The sequence below is a fragment of the Panulirus ornatus genome, chromosome 1, assembly GCF_036320965.1.
Source record: "Panulirus ornatus isolate Po-2019 chromosome 1, ASM3632096v1, whole genome shotgun sequence".
Classification (NCBI taxonomy): Eukaryota; Metazoa; Arthropoda; class Malacostraca; order Decapoda; family Palinuridae; genus Panulirus; species Panulirus ornatus.
The window spans coordinates 91,654,132-91,672,568 of NC_092224.1; the positions used below are offsets into that span (position 1 = coordinate 91,654,132).

Below are 18,437 nucleotides of genomic sequence, written 5' to 3' on the forward strand. Positions count from 1 at the left end.
CTCGCACACATGAGGGGGGAGGGGGATGTTATTCCATGTGTGGCGAGGTGGCGATGGGAATAAATAAGGGCAGACAGTATGAATTATGTACACGTGTATATATGTATATGTCGTGTGTATATATATGTGTACATTGAGATGTATAGGTATGTATACTTGCGTGTGAGGACGTGTATGTATATACATGTGTATAGGGTGGGTTGGGCCATTTCTTTCGTCTGTTTCCTTGCGCTACCTCGCAAACGCGGGAGACAGCGACAAAGCAAAATAAATAAATAAATAAATATATATATATATATATATATATATATATATATATATATATATATATATATATATATATATATATATATATATATATATATATATATATATATATATATATATATATTATCCCTGGGGATAGGGGAGAAAGAATACTTCCCACGTATTCCCTGCGTGTCGTAGAAGGCGACTAAAAGGGGAGGGAGCGGGGGGCTGGAAATCCTCCCCTCTTTTTTTTTTTCTTTCTTTTTTAATTTTCCAAAAGAAGGAACAGAGAAGGGGGCCAGGTGAGGATATTCCCTCAAAGGCCCAGTCCTCTGTTCTTAACGCTACCTCGCTATCGCGGGAAATGGCAAATAGTATGAAAAAAAAAAATATATATATATATATATATATATATATATATATATATATATATATATATAACAACAACTTGCCTCCCACACCAAGTTGTTAGAAGCAGTGAAAAGTTTTTATCGAGGATGTTAGGCATGTGTACGTGTAGGAAGAGAGGAAAGTGATTGGTTCTCAGTGAATGTAGGTTTGCGGCAGGGGTGTGTGATGTCTCCATGGTTGTTTAATTTGTTTATGGATGGGGTTGTTAGGGAGGTAAATGCAAGAGTTTTGGAAAGAGGGGCAAGGATGAAGTCTGTTGGGGATGAGAGAGCTTGGGAAGTGAGTCAGTTGTTGTTCGCTGATGATACAGTGCTGGTGGCTGATTCATGTGAGAAACTGCAGAAGCTGGTGACTGAGTTTGGTAAAGTGTGTGAAAGAAGAAAGTTAAGAGTAAATGTGAATAAGAGCAAGGTTATTAGGTACAGTAGGGTTGAGGGTCAAGTCAATTGGGAGGTGAGTTTGAATGGAGAAAAACTGGAGGAAGTGAAGTGTTTTAGATACCTGGGAGTGGATCTGGCAGCGGATGGAAACATGGAAGCGGAAGTGGATCATATGGTGGGGGTGGGGGCGAAAATTCTGGGAGCCTTGAAGAATGTGTGGAAGTTGAGAACATTATCTCGGAAAGCAAAAATGGGTATGTTTGAAGGAATAGTGGTTCCAACAATGTTGTATGGTTGCGAGGCGTGGACTATGGATAGAGTTGTGCGCAGGAGGATGGATGTGCTGGAAATGAGATGTTTGAGGACAATGTGTGGTGTGAGGTGGTTTGATCGAGTAAGTAACGTAAGGGTAAGAGAGATGTGTGGAAATAAAAAGAGCGTGGTTGAGAGAGCAGAAGAGGGTGTTTTGAAATGGTTTGGTCACATGGAGAGAATGAGTGAGGAAAGATTGACCAAGAGGATATATGTGTCGGAGGTGGAGGGAACGAGAAGAGGGAGACCAAATTGGAGGTGGAAAGATGGAGTGAAAAAGATTTTGTGTGATCGGGGCCTGAACATGCAGGAGGGTGAAAGGAGGGCAAGGAATAGAGTGAATTGGAGCGATGTGGTATACCGGGGTTGACGTGCTGTCAGTGGATTGAATCAAGGCATGTGAAGCGTCTGGGGGTAAACCATGGAAAGCTGTGTAGGTATGTATATTTGCGTGTGTGGACGTATGTATATACATGTGTATGGGGGTGGGTTGGGCCATTTCTTTCGTCTGTTTCCTTGCGCTACCTCGCAAACGCGGGAGACAGCGACAAAGCAAAAAAATATATATATATATATATATATATATATATATATATATATATATATATATATTCATTTTTGTTTGCCACTTCCAGCATTAGTAAGGTAGCACTAGGAACAGATGAAGAAATGGCCATTCTCTAGCTGTCATGTGTAGTGTACCAAAACCACAAACTCCTGTTCATGAAACATCACCCAAATATTCTAAGTGGTAATCGCCTGAAAATTTTGTGAACAAGGAATATTTGGTTGATGTCCCAGATAACAATGATATACCTGTTTCAAATTCTATGTTTACTGAAATGATAGAATTGTGTGTAAATGACTGTGTATTTCAGTTCAATGAAGAACATTATGCTCAGAAATTTGGTACAGCAATGTGTAAACCCCTTTTACTAGTATTAAGTAATGTTTACGTAGAATTCTTTGAAACAAAATTACTATTGTGTATAAATGACTGTGTACTTCAGTTTAATGAAGAACATTATGCTCAGAAATTTGGTTCAGCAATGCGTAAACCCCTGTTACCAGTATTAAGTAATCTTTACGAGGAATTCTTTGAAACAAAATTACTAAAGGATATCTTACCCTCTAAGGCAAATGTTCTAAAAAATCATTAACTGGAACTTATGTGAACAAGGAACATTTGGTTGATGTCTTGAAAAATATTGATATACTTGTTTTCAAACTATGTGTTTATTAAACTGCTAAAATTGTGTACAAATGACTGTGTATCTCAATTTAATGGAGAGTATTATACTCAGACATTAGAGGAAATTTTATCATCATTCCAGTCAATATTCCTTTGGGCATTACATATATGCAGTCAGGAATATATTGATCAGTTTGAGAAGTCATATTCTATTGGATCCAAGTTAAGGTATCCTAGATATTTCATTGATAAATCCCTTTAGTTTGCAAAGAAATAATTTTATAAAGTCAACCCAAACCCACCCCACCTTGATATCTAGAATCTTTTAGTTCTCCCTTTTAGTGATAACTTTACATTACTTCCCAGGTTGCTTTAATCCTTTAATGTAACCATAGCCTCCAGCAATAACAATACTATGAAGAATATCTTAATCAAAAACTCACCAGAAAATTCTATGGGCTTTGTTTACAGAATATCTTGTAGAAATTTTAATATGTTTTATGTTGGGCAGACTGATAATGCTCTTTATGTTAGACTTAAGCAACATAAATATAATATAAGAACAGGACAAGAATCAAGCGCTTTGTTTAATCATGTTAAAACTTATGACCATTGTAATGACTGGAGTAATGCCACTTAAGTTATTAACTGTAACTCCTTTACCACGGGAAATATCGGTGAATCTTATTAAAAACACAAAGAATTGTAACATTAATATTAGTGAAGGTTTATACAAACTGGATAGTTTTGTAGTAGGCAAAATTTGTAAACAGTTCCCTTTCTTGTAAATGATGAAAATTTTATGGCATGATGCCAGAACCAAACAACACCAATGGCATCTTAACCACATCTCTTCCTTGTGTATCAACTGATTGCTCAATGTCTTTATCTCATTCTTGTATCCCTCCTTGACAATGTGATCATTACACAAAAGTAAACTTGGGAACTTATCATGTTTCATTTCCCTATGGTTTTATGCATATACTAGATCACGTGCACCACTGTCACCTCGCTGATGTGGGAGACGGTGATTAAATATAATAAATAAATAAATACAATAATTATTAATTTCTTTTTTATTATTATTATTATTTTGCTTTGTTGCTGTCTCCCGCGACAAATATATTCCTATATTTAATCACTGTTTCCCACGTCAGCAAGGTAGTGCCAGGAAACAGACGAAGAATGGTCCATCCACTCACATACACATGTATATACATAAACACTCATACTTGCACATATACATATCAACATATACATACACATTCATACAGACATATACATTCATACACGTACATATCCATACTTGCTTGCAAGGTATAAATAGTTCTAATATGCAAAGAAGCAAAACCTGTTCAACTATAATCCATGAAATAAATCCCATGAAATACAGAAGTTGATATCAAATATTTGAAATTAATATGATTATTTCACATATTGTCTAAATAAGCAGAGCTATGATTCAACACAACACAAGATCAAAAGGCTGAACAATATTGCAGTTTGTAAACATGAAGCTTCTTTTGACTGAACAACTGTCTAGGGCAGAAATAAAACAAGGCACAAGGCAAGTTAGCTTTTGCTGTCAGTTGTCTTCCCACTGATAGTTTCAATGTTTTTATTTTTTCACCTCATTTTCAATAAAGGCTTTCATCATGAGCTTTTTCTGTGAGCCAACAAGAAAATTTTTTAGTTACTTGATATTCATGCATGTCACAAAACAATGTCTTTGAGTAAATTCAATGACCAATTTGTTACTTTGTTAAGATTATGTAATTTCTATATCTAATTGCCTAGAAAATAATCATCAAAATAAAAAATCATTAACAATATTCCAACAAGCATGCTGGCATTCAGCTACTATAATACTAATCTTAATGTATATAAATTTACTAATTAAAAGAAAATTACAAATAGGATTTTTTTCATTTACTATAATCATATACAAATAATCTTTTAAACACAACAAACAGGTAAATAGGACATATTTAAATATATATATATATATATATATATATATTTATTTATTTTTTATTATACTTTGTCGCTGTCTCCTGCGTTTGCGAGGTAGCGCAAGGAAACAGACGAAAGAAATGGCCCAACCCCCCCATACACATGTATATACATACGTCCACACACGCAAATATACACACCTACACAGCTTTCCATGGTTTTACCCATATGTATATATATATATATATATATATATATATATATATATATATATATATATATATATATATATATATATATTTTTTACTTTGTTGCTGTCTCCTGCGTTAGCGAGGTAGTGCAAGGAAACAGACGAAAGAATGGCCCAACCCACCCACATACACATGTATATACATACACATCCACACACGCAAATATACATACCTATAAATCTCTACATATACATATATATACACACACAGACATATACATATATACACACGTACATAATTCATACTGTCTGCCTTTATTCATTTCCATCGCCACCCTGCCACACGTGAAATAACAACCCCCTCCCCCATCATGTGCACAAGGTAGTGCTACCTCGTTAGCGAGGTAGCGCAAGGAAACAAACAAAAAAATGGCCCAACTCACCCACATACACATGTATACACATACACGCCCACACACATACATATGCATGCCTAAACATTTTGGTTTCGGTGCATTATACATGACAGCTAGGGACTGTGAACGAATGTGGCCTTTGTTGTCTTTTCCTAGCGCTACCTCGCGCGTGTGCAGGGGGAGGGGATTGTCATTTCATGTGTGGCGGGATGGCGACGGGAATGAACAAAGGCAACAAGTATGAATTATGTACATGTGTATATATGTTTATATATATATGTTTATATATATATATATATATATGTTTATATATATATATATATATATATGTTTATATATATATATATATATATATATATATATATATATATATATATATATATATATATATATATACGTTGAAATGTATAGGTATGTATATGTGCGTTTGTGGACGTGTATGTATATACATGTGTATGTGGGTGGGTTGGGCCATTCTTTCATCTGTTTCCTTGCGCTACCTCGCTAACGCAGGAGACAGCGACAAGTATAATAAATGAATAAATATATATCCGGTACATTTCAACATATACATACACAGACATATACATATATATCCACATGTATATATTCATACTTGCTGCCTTCATCCATTCCTGTTGCCACCCCACCACACATAAAATGGTACCCCCATCTCCCCCGGCATGCGTGCCAGGTAGCACTAGGAAAAGACAAAGGCTACATTCATTCACACAGTCTCTAGTTGTCACGTGTAATGCACCGAAACCACAGCTCCCTTTCCACATCCAGGCCCCATAAAACTTTCCATGGCTTACCCCAGATGCTTCACATGGCCCGGTTCAATCCATTGACAGCATGTCGAACCCGGTATGCCACATTGTTCCAATTCACTCTATTCCTTGTACGCCTTTCACCCTCCTGCATGTTCAGGCCCCGATCACTCAAAATCTTTTTCACTCCATCTTTCCACCTCCAATTTGGTCTCCCACTTCTCGTTCCCTCCACCTCTGACACATACATCCTCTTGGTCAATCTTTCCTCACTCATTCTCTCCATGTGACCAAACCATTTCAAAACACCCTCTTCTGCTCTCTCAACCACACTCTTTTTAGTACCACACATCTCTCTTACCCTTTCATTACTTACTCGATCAAACCACCTCACACCACATATTGTCCTCAAACATCTCATTTCCAGCACATATACCCTCCTCCGCACAACTCTATCTATAGTCCAAGCTTCGCAACCATATAACATTGTTAGAACCACTATTCCTTCAAACATACCCATTTTTGCTTTCCAAGATAATGTTCTCGCCTTCCACACATTTTTCAACACTCCCAAAACTTTCACCCCATCCCCCACCCTATGATTCATTTCCGCTTCCATGCTTCCATCCGCTGCCAAATCCACTCCCAGATATCTAAAAAACTTCACTTCCTCCAGTTTTTCTCCTTTCAAACTTACCTCCCGATTGACTTGTCCCTCAACCCTACTGTACCTAATAACCTTGCTCTTATTCACAAAGACTGTAGTAGGAATACATATCAAATGAGGTAAACATGAATTACAAGTGTGAAATACATAAAATAATATGTATCTGGTTTATCAATTCACAGTCAGCCATACTGTAAAATGGTGTCCTATGCGGTATCTTTATGTTTAAAACATTTTCTGAATCAATCTCTTCCAAATGAGCACCTGACCAGCTAAATATCCAAGAACAAAGCTAATGAAATCCTTTTCATCTATTCCCCTCACATAATTTTGCTTTATAAATCCTCATGTGTGTCCTAATGAACTAACTGCACTTATTTAAATACATTAATATATTATCTTAAGATCAATATCTTCCTCGTGATGAATAACTTTTAAGCAAAATTCTTTGTCAGATTTGATAATCCTTGGTAAACATAATCATCCAATTTTCTGCAAAGTGAGATATTACATGTAGGAAATGGTTTATGTTTAACATTTGAACTACTATACTCTAAATGCATGCTGCTACGTAAGTAGCTGCTAGCTCTACCCTTCAAATACAATAAACCCTAAGTTTGGAGATGTATAAAGAGATTGGTAATCTCACAACATGGTTCCTAATTAGCATGCCCATCTAACAATCAAGTGCTCCACAGTGTTATCCACTTGCATTTATGTACTATTGTACTATGTTTCCACTGCAATTTGATGGCAGAAAATACAGTAGTACCTATTTCTTATATGAGAAATTCCAACTACATCCAAAATACAGTAACAATACTGATTCTGAGAAGTTTCAAGCATCTTCAGAACAAATTTGTGCTATACAAAAATAACACCAACTTTGCACACTTCAACTTTCAAAATTTTACAATTATTCCACGCATCATCTCACTGTGGTATAAAGATTAACATTTCTTTCTTTGGTTAAACATATTAATTTTTGCTGCTGATCTCCATCATATTTGCAGTTGGGAGTCATCAAATTTTTTGAAATATCATATTTCTGTTAAGGACTATGTCACATCACTGTCTCATACTGCAGAATAATTTTCATACACTTCAAATGAAATTAAGTCAAAGTTTTGTAAAAGCAAAATATTCAATGATCATGAAAGCCACTTGTCATCTATCATTTTGATTTGCTTAAAGATTAAATCAAGATTCTTACTGATAATCATAAAGTATATCATCTCTTGAGATTAGTTTTCTAAATCTAGCTCTTCACAACCATCCAGGACCTAATTCTCTTCTGGTGCAATCTTTGTTGCCTATGACTGAAAATAATCTACCAGAGCTCTATGTCTCCTAAATTTACTGAAAAAAATACAGTAAAACCTCTATTATCCATAATTTGAGACATCAAATTGTTCAAAACATTTTTTTTGTTCAATCTTGGCTGGTAACACACCAAAAAAAATTCATAAATTAAAAAAGATGCATAAAAGTACTCTAAATTGCACAAATACACATGACAGCAATTGGTGTACTCACCACCAAGTGCTTTGTGGTGCTGGTGACTGTTTAACATGCTTTCTGGGGCAGTGTTGTGTGTTGGTCTTGCACACTTGTGTATTTCGTGGACCCTAGATTACAACTGTGGATAATAGCCCCTTTCAAGCATCGTAAGCAACTGCCAGACACCTCCTCAAAGCTATCTACATCTTGCATGATGTGCAAGAGGAACATTCTAAGCCTCAAAAAGAAGATGCAAGAGGCCAGCTGAGGGTGAGTCTACCACAGCCCTTATTAAAGACTTCATTGTTATTTGCTTACATACATTAATGTTTCTACTATGTAAAACATTTACAAATAGGTAAAATATCTTAAAATATTTAAACTTTCTGAATTATCTAACATTAAAAAACTTGAAAAATCTTAAATTTTCTTATCCAACAAGACTGATTCCCCAAGCATTTCAGATAACAGAGGTTTTACCTTGCTGATGCATACTCTGATTTGAGTCTAATATATACTATAAACATTTTCTGATTATCACCACATCCATATAACTGAAGTATACATACTTGCATATATAGTGCTATCAACATTTACTTTCTCTGCTTAATTTGTTACATATGTCCATTAATCTGAAGCAGAAGAAATGTTACTACATACCCTAGCCCCGGTTTCTTGAACCTTGGTTTCAAATTTCTATACCTGAAAAACTGGTTTCTTATGTCTACTTCCAATGAGGCTGATCATATTGTTTTGGCTCAGTTTATTATTTCTACTTTAAAACTGTTTCTTTCCAATAATCAGTAGTGGTGATATGGGTGCACTGAAGATGTGTTTCTTGAGGGTGAAGTGAAGATGTGTTTGTCAAGAGTGAAGTAAATATGCATTTAAGGGTGAAGCAAATTTTGGTTAATCAAGGGTATAGCAAAAATGCATTTCTTAATGGTGAAACGATGTGTTTATCAAGAAAAAAGTAAAATTGCATTATCCATGAGGGAAGTGAAATTAGATTTATTGATGGTATAATAAAGATGTATTTGCTGAAGGTGATGGGAAGATGCATCTGTCAAGGGTGAAGTAAATTAAATCCATCAAGGATGTAGTTAAGCTGCATTTGTTGAGGGTGAGTGAAGATACAAGTGAAGATGTGTTTACTGAAAAGAGATACTGTACATTTGCTTGCAAAGTACTGGAATTTCTAATAACAGCATCATAAATTCTAGGGAAATTAAAAATGTTTCCTGTCTGACACCCATTCCCTCCAGGAACACCCTCAAGGAGGTGGCCACACCAAAAGAATCTCCATAACTGGTGAACTCCAGTGCTGCTTCTTAGCCTTTAGTACTATGAAATGTTCTGAACTCAGAAAAGCTTATTTCGTCACATGAAGAGGGCCTGAGAACAAGGGAGATGAGAAAGACAGCTCCACTCTTTCAAAGCTGAAGAAGCCCCATTAAAGAGGTGCTAAGGTTACATTATATACTTTACATTACCCTCTCGTCCAAGTAGTCCCCTTTAATGAGGCTCCTGCAGCACTTAGAGAGCTGGCCACATCCAACTGGAGGGACCACAGGTCATAAGCGTGATGTTGTGTAATAGTGTATCTTGCAATTATGTTTTTGTACTGTATGGAGAAGTTTTACCCTCATGAGGCCCAGTCTCTTGTACTTTCTCTACTATCATACAAATTCTTTAACTTCTGTATACTGTCTACATTTAATATTTCCTCATTTGATCTACTCCAATAATCCACCACTCTTATACCACAGAAGACTTATTCACATATTTTGGGGAGTTTTCTGTTTAATTCATTGTTATATTCTCTGACTGTTATATCCCTAATCTTCTGAAGAACTGTTCACTGTCCACACTATTAATCTGTGATCAGGTCATCCCTCACTATTCTCTTCCATGGTGGGTAAATTTCAGGCCCAAGACTTTCCCTATAACTCTGCTTTCTTAATTTGTTACCCTCCTCTAGACATTCTCTATTAGCTCCTTTTGCATATTTAGGTGCAGTGACCAAATCCGATAAGCAAACAGTATGGGGATGGGAAATTATTCATCATGAAGTTTTGGAGCTTGGAGCCTATGTACTATATGAAAGTTGGCCCAGCTGTTTTCCCATAATTTGTGTGAGTCTTTCTGGTGACTGTGTGGGATGTGTCTGTTATGTATCATAATGCAAAAATAAAGATATGTAATGACAACACAACATATTGAGTAATTTTAGTGGCTGGTAGTCAGCCACCAACCATGGAGGTACAGGTACACCACTGAATTTCCGGCAACTGATGGTTTGCCACCTCCTTTGGTCTGGACAAAATTACGTGAGGGAACTTGAAATTACCGCGGCCACCAGACTAGTTTACTGGGTGGCCACAGATGGCGTTGTGTGTAAGGCGCACTTATTTACATTCTTTACACTGCACTTGTTTTTGTTGATACTCAATTCTGTGAGATTCTTAGCTTATTTTGCTTACATTTAACCCTAGCTATGGCCTCTAAGACATATGAGAGTGTCAGTCGTGGAGTCAAACATAAACACCAGTCCATACCAATCCAAGATAAACTAGAACTGTTGAAAAAAATGGACCAATGGTGTTTCGGTGCGTAAGCTGTGTGACATCTACAGTACTGGTTCATTAACAGTTTATGATATAAAGAAGCAAAGGGAGAAAATACTGAAATTCTATGCAGACAGCGATTTCAAGATGCAAATGACGATTAGAAAAACTATGAAAGATGGTAGGAGTACTGAGCACGATCGAGTGATGATGAAATGGTTTCGACAGCATCGGAGTGATGGAGTGGACTTGTCAGGTAGCATGATAATGGACCAGGCTAAGTTGTTCCATAAAGAACTTAAATTACAACATGAGCATGACCATAGTGAAGGATGGCTTCAAAGATTCAAGAAGCATCATGGAATTTCCAAGAATAAAGTGTGTGGAGAAAAGTGGTCTACAAACCACAAAGGAGCTGCTGAGTATGTGGACGAATTTGCGAAACTCATAGCTGACAAGCACCTCAGTCCTGAGCAGGTGTATAATGCAGATGAAACTGCAATATTCTGGCGATGCACACCTAGGAAAACACTAACAACAGAAGACGAAGAAGACCACACAGGATTCAAACAATCTAAGGACAGACTTACCATCTTAGGGTGCTCAAACATTTAACATTTGTTTAATATAAATTTCTAGCAGTCCTTGGTATACTTTAGACACATGGGAGATGTATAATTAGTGGGTTAGAGGTGTGCTGATAAATCAGTATTATGTGACCATGGTTGGTCCTGCAAAATGGTTAATCCGGCAAGGCTTTGGAACCAAGAGTGCTAGAAAATCGGTGATGTACCTGTATATAAATGGTACCACCCACCTTGGTAACAGGAAGGTTAGTGATAGCTGCGTAGTTAACCAGCACTTCAGTGGCTGTCAAGTTGCACTCTAACCCAGGCAACTGTCTTTTCTTTCTGTCTCACCTACATATGGAATACTGGCAGTCTGTCCACAAACATCCAATCTCATACAACAGCTGACAACACTTAACTCATACATCTCATTCTTCATAACACTTGATTTTCCTGCAGTGAGCATGATGCAACAGCCTTGCCTTAGCTTTTGGTAAAATGGTAGCAACAATAGATACAAGTTGCGGGTAGGAACATTCAGCAGGAGCATTATGTAGAAGCATTAGGTTGAAGCAGTAGATAGGAACATCAAGCAGGAGGATTAGGTAGAAATATTAGGTTGGAGCTTCAGGCATGAACATTACGTAGACACATGAGGTAGGAGCCTCTGGAAACACTGTGCTAGAGCTGCCTCTGCTAGTGGCCTGTTAAGGTGAGGCACTAAAGTCTAAGAAGCGGCACTGGAGTTATGGACTCTTTTGCCATGGTCACTCACTTAAGGGAGTTTGCAGAGGGAATGGGCATTGGATATATGACAGATACATAGATCTACAAGTTGGTGGCATGGGTCTGTTCAGCATCCCATTAACTTTGCATGTATAGTTTTTATTCCCTTTTCAGTTCATTCATTATGAGTGTGTGTTATGTATCATAATACATAAATAAAGATATACAACAAGATTCCATACTTTTGACGAGTGCTCATGACATGGCAATGCAAAGCTACCAAGTGTCTCTTTAACCCATTCACTGTGACCTGGTGTTGATACAGATAACCCCATTTACAGAGGGATTCCAAAAAAAGCAAGAGTCTGATCATTTTATATTTTGACTTTAGAAATTGGTAGAGTACTTATCCCTATGTAACAAAAATTTTTTTTTTTCATACATATTCACCATTTCCCACATCAGCGAGGTAGTGTCAACATGGTCTGTAAAATGCTGGGAAACATGATCAGCACATATCTAAAAGATCCATATTGGGATTGGAATCTACAGAGGTGAAACTAGCCAAGTCATCAATTTTGCAGGTAAATGAATAGAAGGTATAGTTATAAGAGCCTAGAAAGTATTTTTATGAGGAAAAAACAAGTTATTACACAAAGAGTGGTAAACTAGCAAAATATGAACCAGTATCTGCTGGAAGAAGTCACATCTGATGCTAAGAAAGTGAATTAAGTATAAAGGGAAATTTGAATTCTTGTAGTGACAGGGAGTCATGGATACAAGTTTTTGAGTGTAAAAAGGAGTTTCCTATACCAATAAGTCATACAGCACAGTAAGATAAGAGGAACCAATACGTCACTGCCAGGTCTTATCTTCACACATACAAGCATACATATTAAGAACATTAAATATGATACACCAATTAGAAGTGATTATTTAATGCTCAAAATTGACTATGTGGTAAACACAGATATAAAAAGAGCAGAGGTGAAACAGAACATAAAGGAGAGATATAAGTGCAGGAACTACACAAACCTTAATCATGTCCATCGTAACACAATATAGAGGGAACAGTGAGATAGAGGAAAAAATGGTCTAAAAGAAGATATCAAAAAGTAAAGGAGCTTCAAGATGTGTGCAGTGAAGTCAAAAACAGCAATCCAGCCAGTCAGCATACACAAGGTATAAGAGAGCACAGAATGAGTACACCAAGATAAGAAAGGAAGAACAAAAGAAACTCTGAAAAGAATATTGTGAACAAGGCAGGTGACAAAGAACAGTTCTTTGCAAGTTGCAATGTCACAGCAGCCAGAGCTCATAACAAGAAGCTAACCAAGAATATTGTCTGAAAGGGCATGAAGGGGTGCTATCTTTTTATCAGGTTTGTGGATTACTGAAGTAAATGAAGTGATCATATTATCAGTACTAGCTACAAATGATTTAAAAGATGTTTGATGCCTGAGAAAGTTAGAGTTGGGGGTTCCATGAGTATAGAAAGTCCCTCCTAGCACTGCATAGCTTAAATACATATAAGTATCTAAAAAGGAAAAATTTATGAGATGCAGCATGGATTCAGACAAAAGAGGTCTTATGTAAGGAATTGTCTAAAATTCTAGATGCACTGGACATTCACCTAGAAGAGAGCTATGTGTGTGTACATGTGTGCATGTTGTGTGTGTGTGTGTGTGTGTGAATGCTTTTGGATGGCCAGAAGGCATTTAAAACTTTCCAGTACAGGAGGTTTGGAAAAAAAATAAAGTAGGCAGACCATGAGCAATTCTTCAGTTGATCAAGACTCATCATTTCAGAAGAAAAACCATAAGTCTGTGATGCCTTTTCAAACTAGGATGGAGCAACCAGTAGTGTCTTACTGTTATTCCTGATTGATGTTAACTACTTGCTAGAGGGAACTGAAGAACATATATGAATATGTTAAATAATAAAGGGAAAATCATAAGAAAAATAAGCATTAAAAAGGTGCATAATCTCTGCAACCTGCAGAGAGACTTAAAAAGCTTGAGATGTGGTCAGGCACATGGCTGAAACATACAGAGAGAATTAAATAATATTTAATTATGGTCAGATGCATGGTTGATTGAATTCAAACTGACTGTACACAAAATACAAAGATGGAACTCAGAGATATGAGGCCCAAGTCAAAAATACCAGCTTAAGAGAAAAAAATTGCAGGAATCTAGGAATGAAACAAAATATTCTAGTTAATAAGGTACCCAACTTATCATTAGAAGTGCACATTCAGAGAACTGTAAAAAAAAAGACTAATAGTCTATCTCTAATATCATGAAAGTTTTCAAGAGCAAGAAAAATCAAAAAGAAATTGAATAGACCTAAATCAAACTATGCACCACCAGTTAGGTCACCCCACTAGAAAAAATACTGATCTGCTAGTGAAGGTTCAATAGAGGGCAACAAAGACTAGACTTGAAATAAAGGAGGTGAATCAGGAGAGGACAGCATACATGGATTTGCCCAACTTGGACGAGATAAGAGAGTGGGGAAGCATAATCATAACCTCCATAATTCAACATCAATGTCAGTGTTAATCATCATGTTGATATAACTGTAAACAGAATCACCAGTGGACATAAGAAATGGAACAATTAATGAGTTTGAAAAAATAACAAGAAAAGTTTACCTTAAGTAAGGGAAGTACTACGTGTAATAACAAGAAAAGTTTACCTTAAGTAAGGGAAGTAAAACATGTAATAACAAACATTTTGTCAAATCTGCTTTAATTGGCTTGACTGATTAGTTGCTTCTGCATTTCAAAATTCAACAAGACACAGCAAAATACCTTTAACCTAGTTATCTATGGCTCAAAAAATAAAGAATCTGGTCTAGTTTAGCAAAATGTTTAAGGCTCTGAAAAGAGCTGATAATCCTACACTCTGAATATAACAGAATAATCCTAAAATTCAAAAGGATTGCGGTAAAGTTGGTGAAATACACCTATCATTATACTAATGAAGACCCTGTCAACTAATAAAATTTGTGTTTGTATCAACAGTTTATTTTTTTCTGAATGTATTTCTATGACTCTGTATCCAGAACTCCAAACTGATGGTGCAATGCTGATGCAATACATGTATTTTCTGATCTCAAAAAAAAAAAAATGGGGGGGGGTGTTTTTCAAGTGGAAAACAAATTCTCTCTTATGAAAAAACATCACAAAAAGAAAATAAAACAACATTGAAACAAGTAATATAGTCCTTAACTCATCCAGGAAGAAATAACAAACTCCCTATGAGAGCTTACTACTGAGCCTGTGATTAGCACTACACCTTTTGGTGTTGAATGTCTTGCTTTGTGGAACTTAGTTGTTTCTATATCAGCTGAAACCCCATATACAACTGATGCCTCATATATAAATACCCTTGTTCCTTTTGTCTCTACTGCTTCTGAAGATGTATACATGGTTTCACTGTAACACTCATCGTGCAGTTTTGGGTATCACACAATGTTTATGATGATGTTCCTTACATTTCCCCCCCAAGATATGTTTTGATACAAAACATATTCTCTTCCCCAACTCATTTTTCTCACTAATAAATGCATTAAAACATTCTGTTACAAGAAAATAACTAATAAACTGTAATTCTTTTTTTATTCATTCAGAGGCACTTTATTTTGATTAAGTATACCTACATGACCCTTGAACATTGCTGCTAGAGTTTCTGTAGTAAATTACAGCATTTCCAAAACATGGTGCAGTACTGCTTCTTCACTGACATGAACATACACCACACGCATTCAATTCGGGTCATAAGTTAAGAGAATAATAAACAAGTACAGAGAAATGTCTTCAGTTCTGACTTGTTCGAACAAAGCAGCTGCTGGATTAATGATTTTTCCAGAGGATATGCACACTGATCATTTCCAAGGATTCTGTAGGTTTAGCTAACAGTATAGTCCACAACTGCAAGCAAATTTTATTAATAAAATATAGTTAATAAAATATAGTCATCTACTTCACAGCATTCCTAAGAAAAATGAAAGATATTAATAATAATGATGGAAAGTTTTGTGGGGCCTGGATGAGAAAAGGGAGCTTTGGTTTCAGTGCATTACACATGACAGCTAGAGACCGAGTGTGAACGAATGTGGCCTTTGTTGTCTTTTCCTAGCGCTACCTCGCATGTGTAGCGGGGTAGCGACAGAAATGGATGAAGGCAGCCAGTATGAATATGTGCATGTGTATATATGTTTGTCTGTGTATGTATAAGCATGTATATGTTGAAATGTTTATTATCATTCATTTATTTTGCTTTGTCGCTGTCTCCCGCGTTAGCGAGGTAGCGCAAGGAAGCAGACAAAAGAACGGCCCAACCCACCCACATACACATGTATATACATCCACGTCCACACGCGCAAATATACATACCTATACATCTCAACATATACATATATATACACACACAGACATATACATATATATATATATACACACATGTACATAATTCATACTGTCTGCCTTTATTCATTCCCATCACCACCCCACCACACATAAAATAACAACCCCCTCCCCCCTCATGTGTGCGAGGTGGCGCTAGGAAAAGACAACAAAGGCCCCATTCATTCACATCCAGTCTCTAGCTGTCATGTAATAATGCACCTGAAACCACAGCTCCCTTTCCACATCCAGGTCCCACAGAACTTTCCATGGTTTACCCAAGAATCTTCACATGCCCTGGTTCAATCCACTGACAGCATGTCAACCCCAGTATACCACATTGTTCCAATTCACTCTATTCCTTACACGCCTTGTTGAAATGTATAGGTATGTATATGTGCATGTGTGGGCGTTTATGTATATACATGTGTATGTGGGTGGGTTGGGCCATTCTTTTTTTTTTTTTTTTTCTCCAAGATAAGGAACAGAGAAGGGGGCCAGGTCAGGATATTCCCTCAAAGGCCCAGTCCTCTGTTCTAAACGCTACCTTGCTAACGCAGGAAATGGCGAATAGTTTGAAAGAAAGAAAAGAATAATAATAATAATAATAATGATAATAATAATAATAATAATAATAATAATAATAACAATAATAATAATAATATTTTTTTTATTATTATACTTTGTCGCTGTCTCCCGCGTTTGCGAGGTAGCGCAAGGAAACAGACGAAAGAAATGGCCCAACCCCCCCCATACACATGTATATACATACGTCCACACACGCAAATATACATACCTACACAGCTTTCCATGGTTTACCCCAGACGTTTCACATGCCTTGATTCAATCCACTGACAGCACATCAACCCCGGTATACCACATCGCTCCAATTCACTCTATTCCTTGCCCTCCTTTCACCCTCCTGCATGTTCAGGCCCCGATCACACAAAATCTTTTTCACTCCATCTTTCCACCTCCAATTTGGTCTCCCTCTTCTCCTCGTTCCCTCCACCTCCGACACATATATCCTCTTGGTCAATCTTTCCTCACTCATTCTCTCCATGTGCCCAAACCACTTCAAAACACCCTCTTCTGCTCTCTCAACCACGCTCTTTTTATTTCCACACATCTCTCTTACCCTTACGTTACTCACTCGATCAAACCACCTCACACCACACATTGTCCTCAAACATCTCATTTCCAGCACATCCATCCTCCTGCGCACAACTCTATCCATAGCCCACGCCTCGCAACCATACAACATTGTTGGAACCACTATTCCTTCAAACATACCCATTTTTGCTTTCCGAGATAATGTTCTCGACTTCCACACATTCTTCAAGGCCCCCAGAATTTTCGCCCCCTCCCCCACCCTATGATCCACTTCCGCTTCCATGGCTTCCATCCGCTGCCAGATCCACTCCCAGATATCTAAAACACTTCACTTCCTCCAGTTTTTCTCCATTCAAACTCACCTCCCAATTGACTTGACCCTCAACCCTACTGTACCTAATAACCTTGCTCTTATTCACATTTACTCTTAACTTTCTTCTTCCACACACTTTACCAAACTCAGTCACCAGCTTCTGCAGTTTCTCACATGAATCAGCCACCAGCGCTGTATCATCAGCGAACAACAACTGACTCACTTCCCAAGCTCTCTCATCCCCAACAGACTTCATACTTGCCCCTCTTTCCAAAACTCTTGCATTTACCTCCCTAACAACCCCATCCATAAACAAATTAAACAACCATGGAGACATCACACACCCCTGCCGCAAACCTACATTCACTGAGAACCAATCACTTTCCTCTCTTCCTACACGTACACATGCCTTACATCCTCGATAAAAACTTTTCACTGCTTCTAACAACTTTCCTCCCACACCATATATTCTTAATACCTTCCACAGAGCTTCTCTATCAACTCTATCATATGCCTTCTCCAGATCCATAAAAGCTACATACAAATCCATTTGCTTTTCTAAGTATTTCTCACATACATTCTTCAAAGCAAACACCTGATCCACACATCCTCTACCACTTCTGAAACCACACTGCTCTTCCCCAATCTGATGCTCTGTACATGCCTTCACCCTCTCAATCAATACCCTCCCATATAAT

General features: G+C 37.1%; 1 protein-coding gene across 1 annotated transcript in view; it reads right to left on the bottom strand.

Moving 5' to 3' along the window:
* Positions 1 to 4,107: 4,107 nt before the first annotated feature.
* The window catches only part of LOC139750874 (uncharacterized), a 92,404-nt gene continuing 78,074 nt past the window's right edge, over positions 4,108 to 18,437 (bottom strand). Inside the window, exon 7 of the transcript XR_011713242.1 lies at positions 4,108 to 18,192. The gene's annotated coding sequence lies outside the window, so the exon portion shown is untranslated. The remainder of the gene's footprint in view (positions 18,193 to 18,437) is intronic.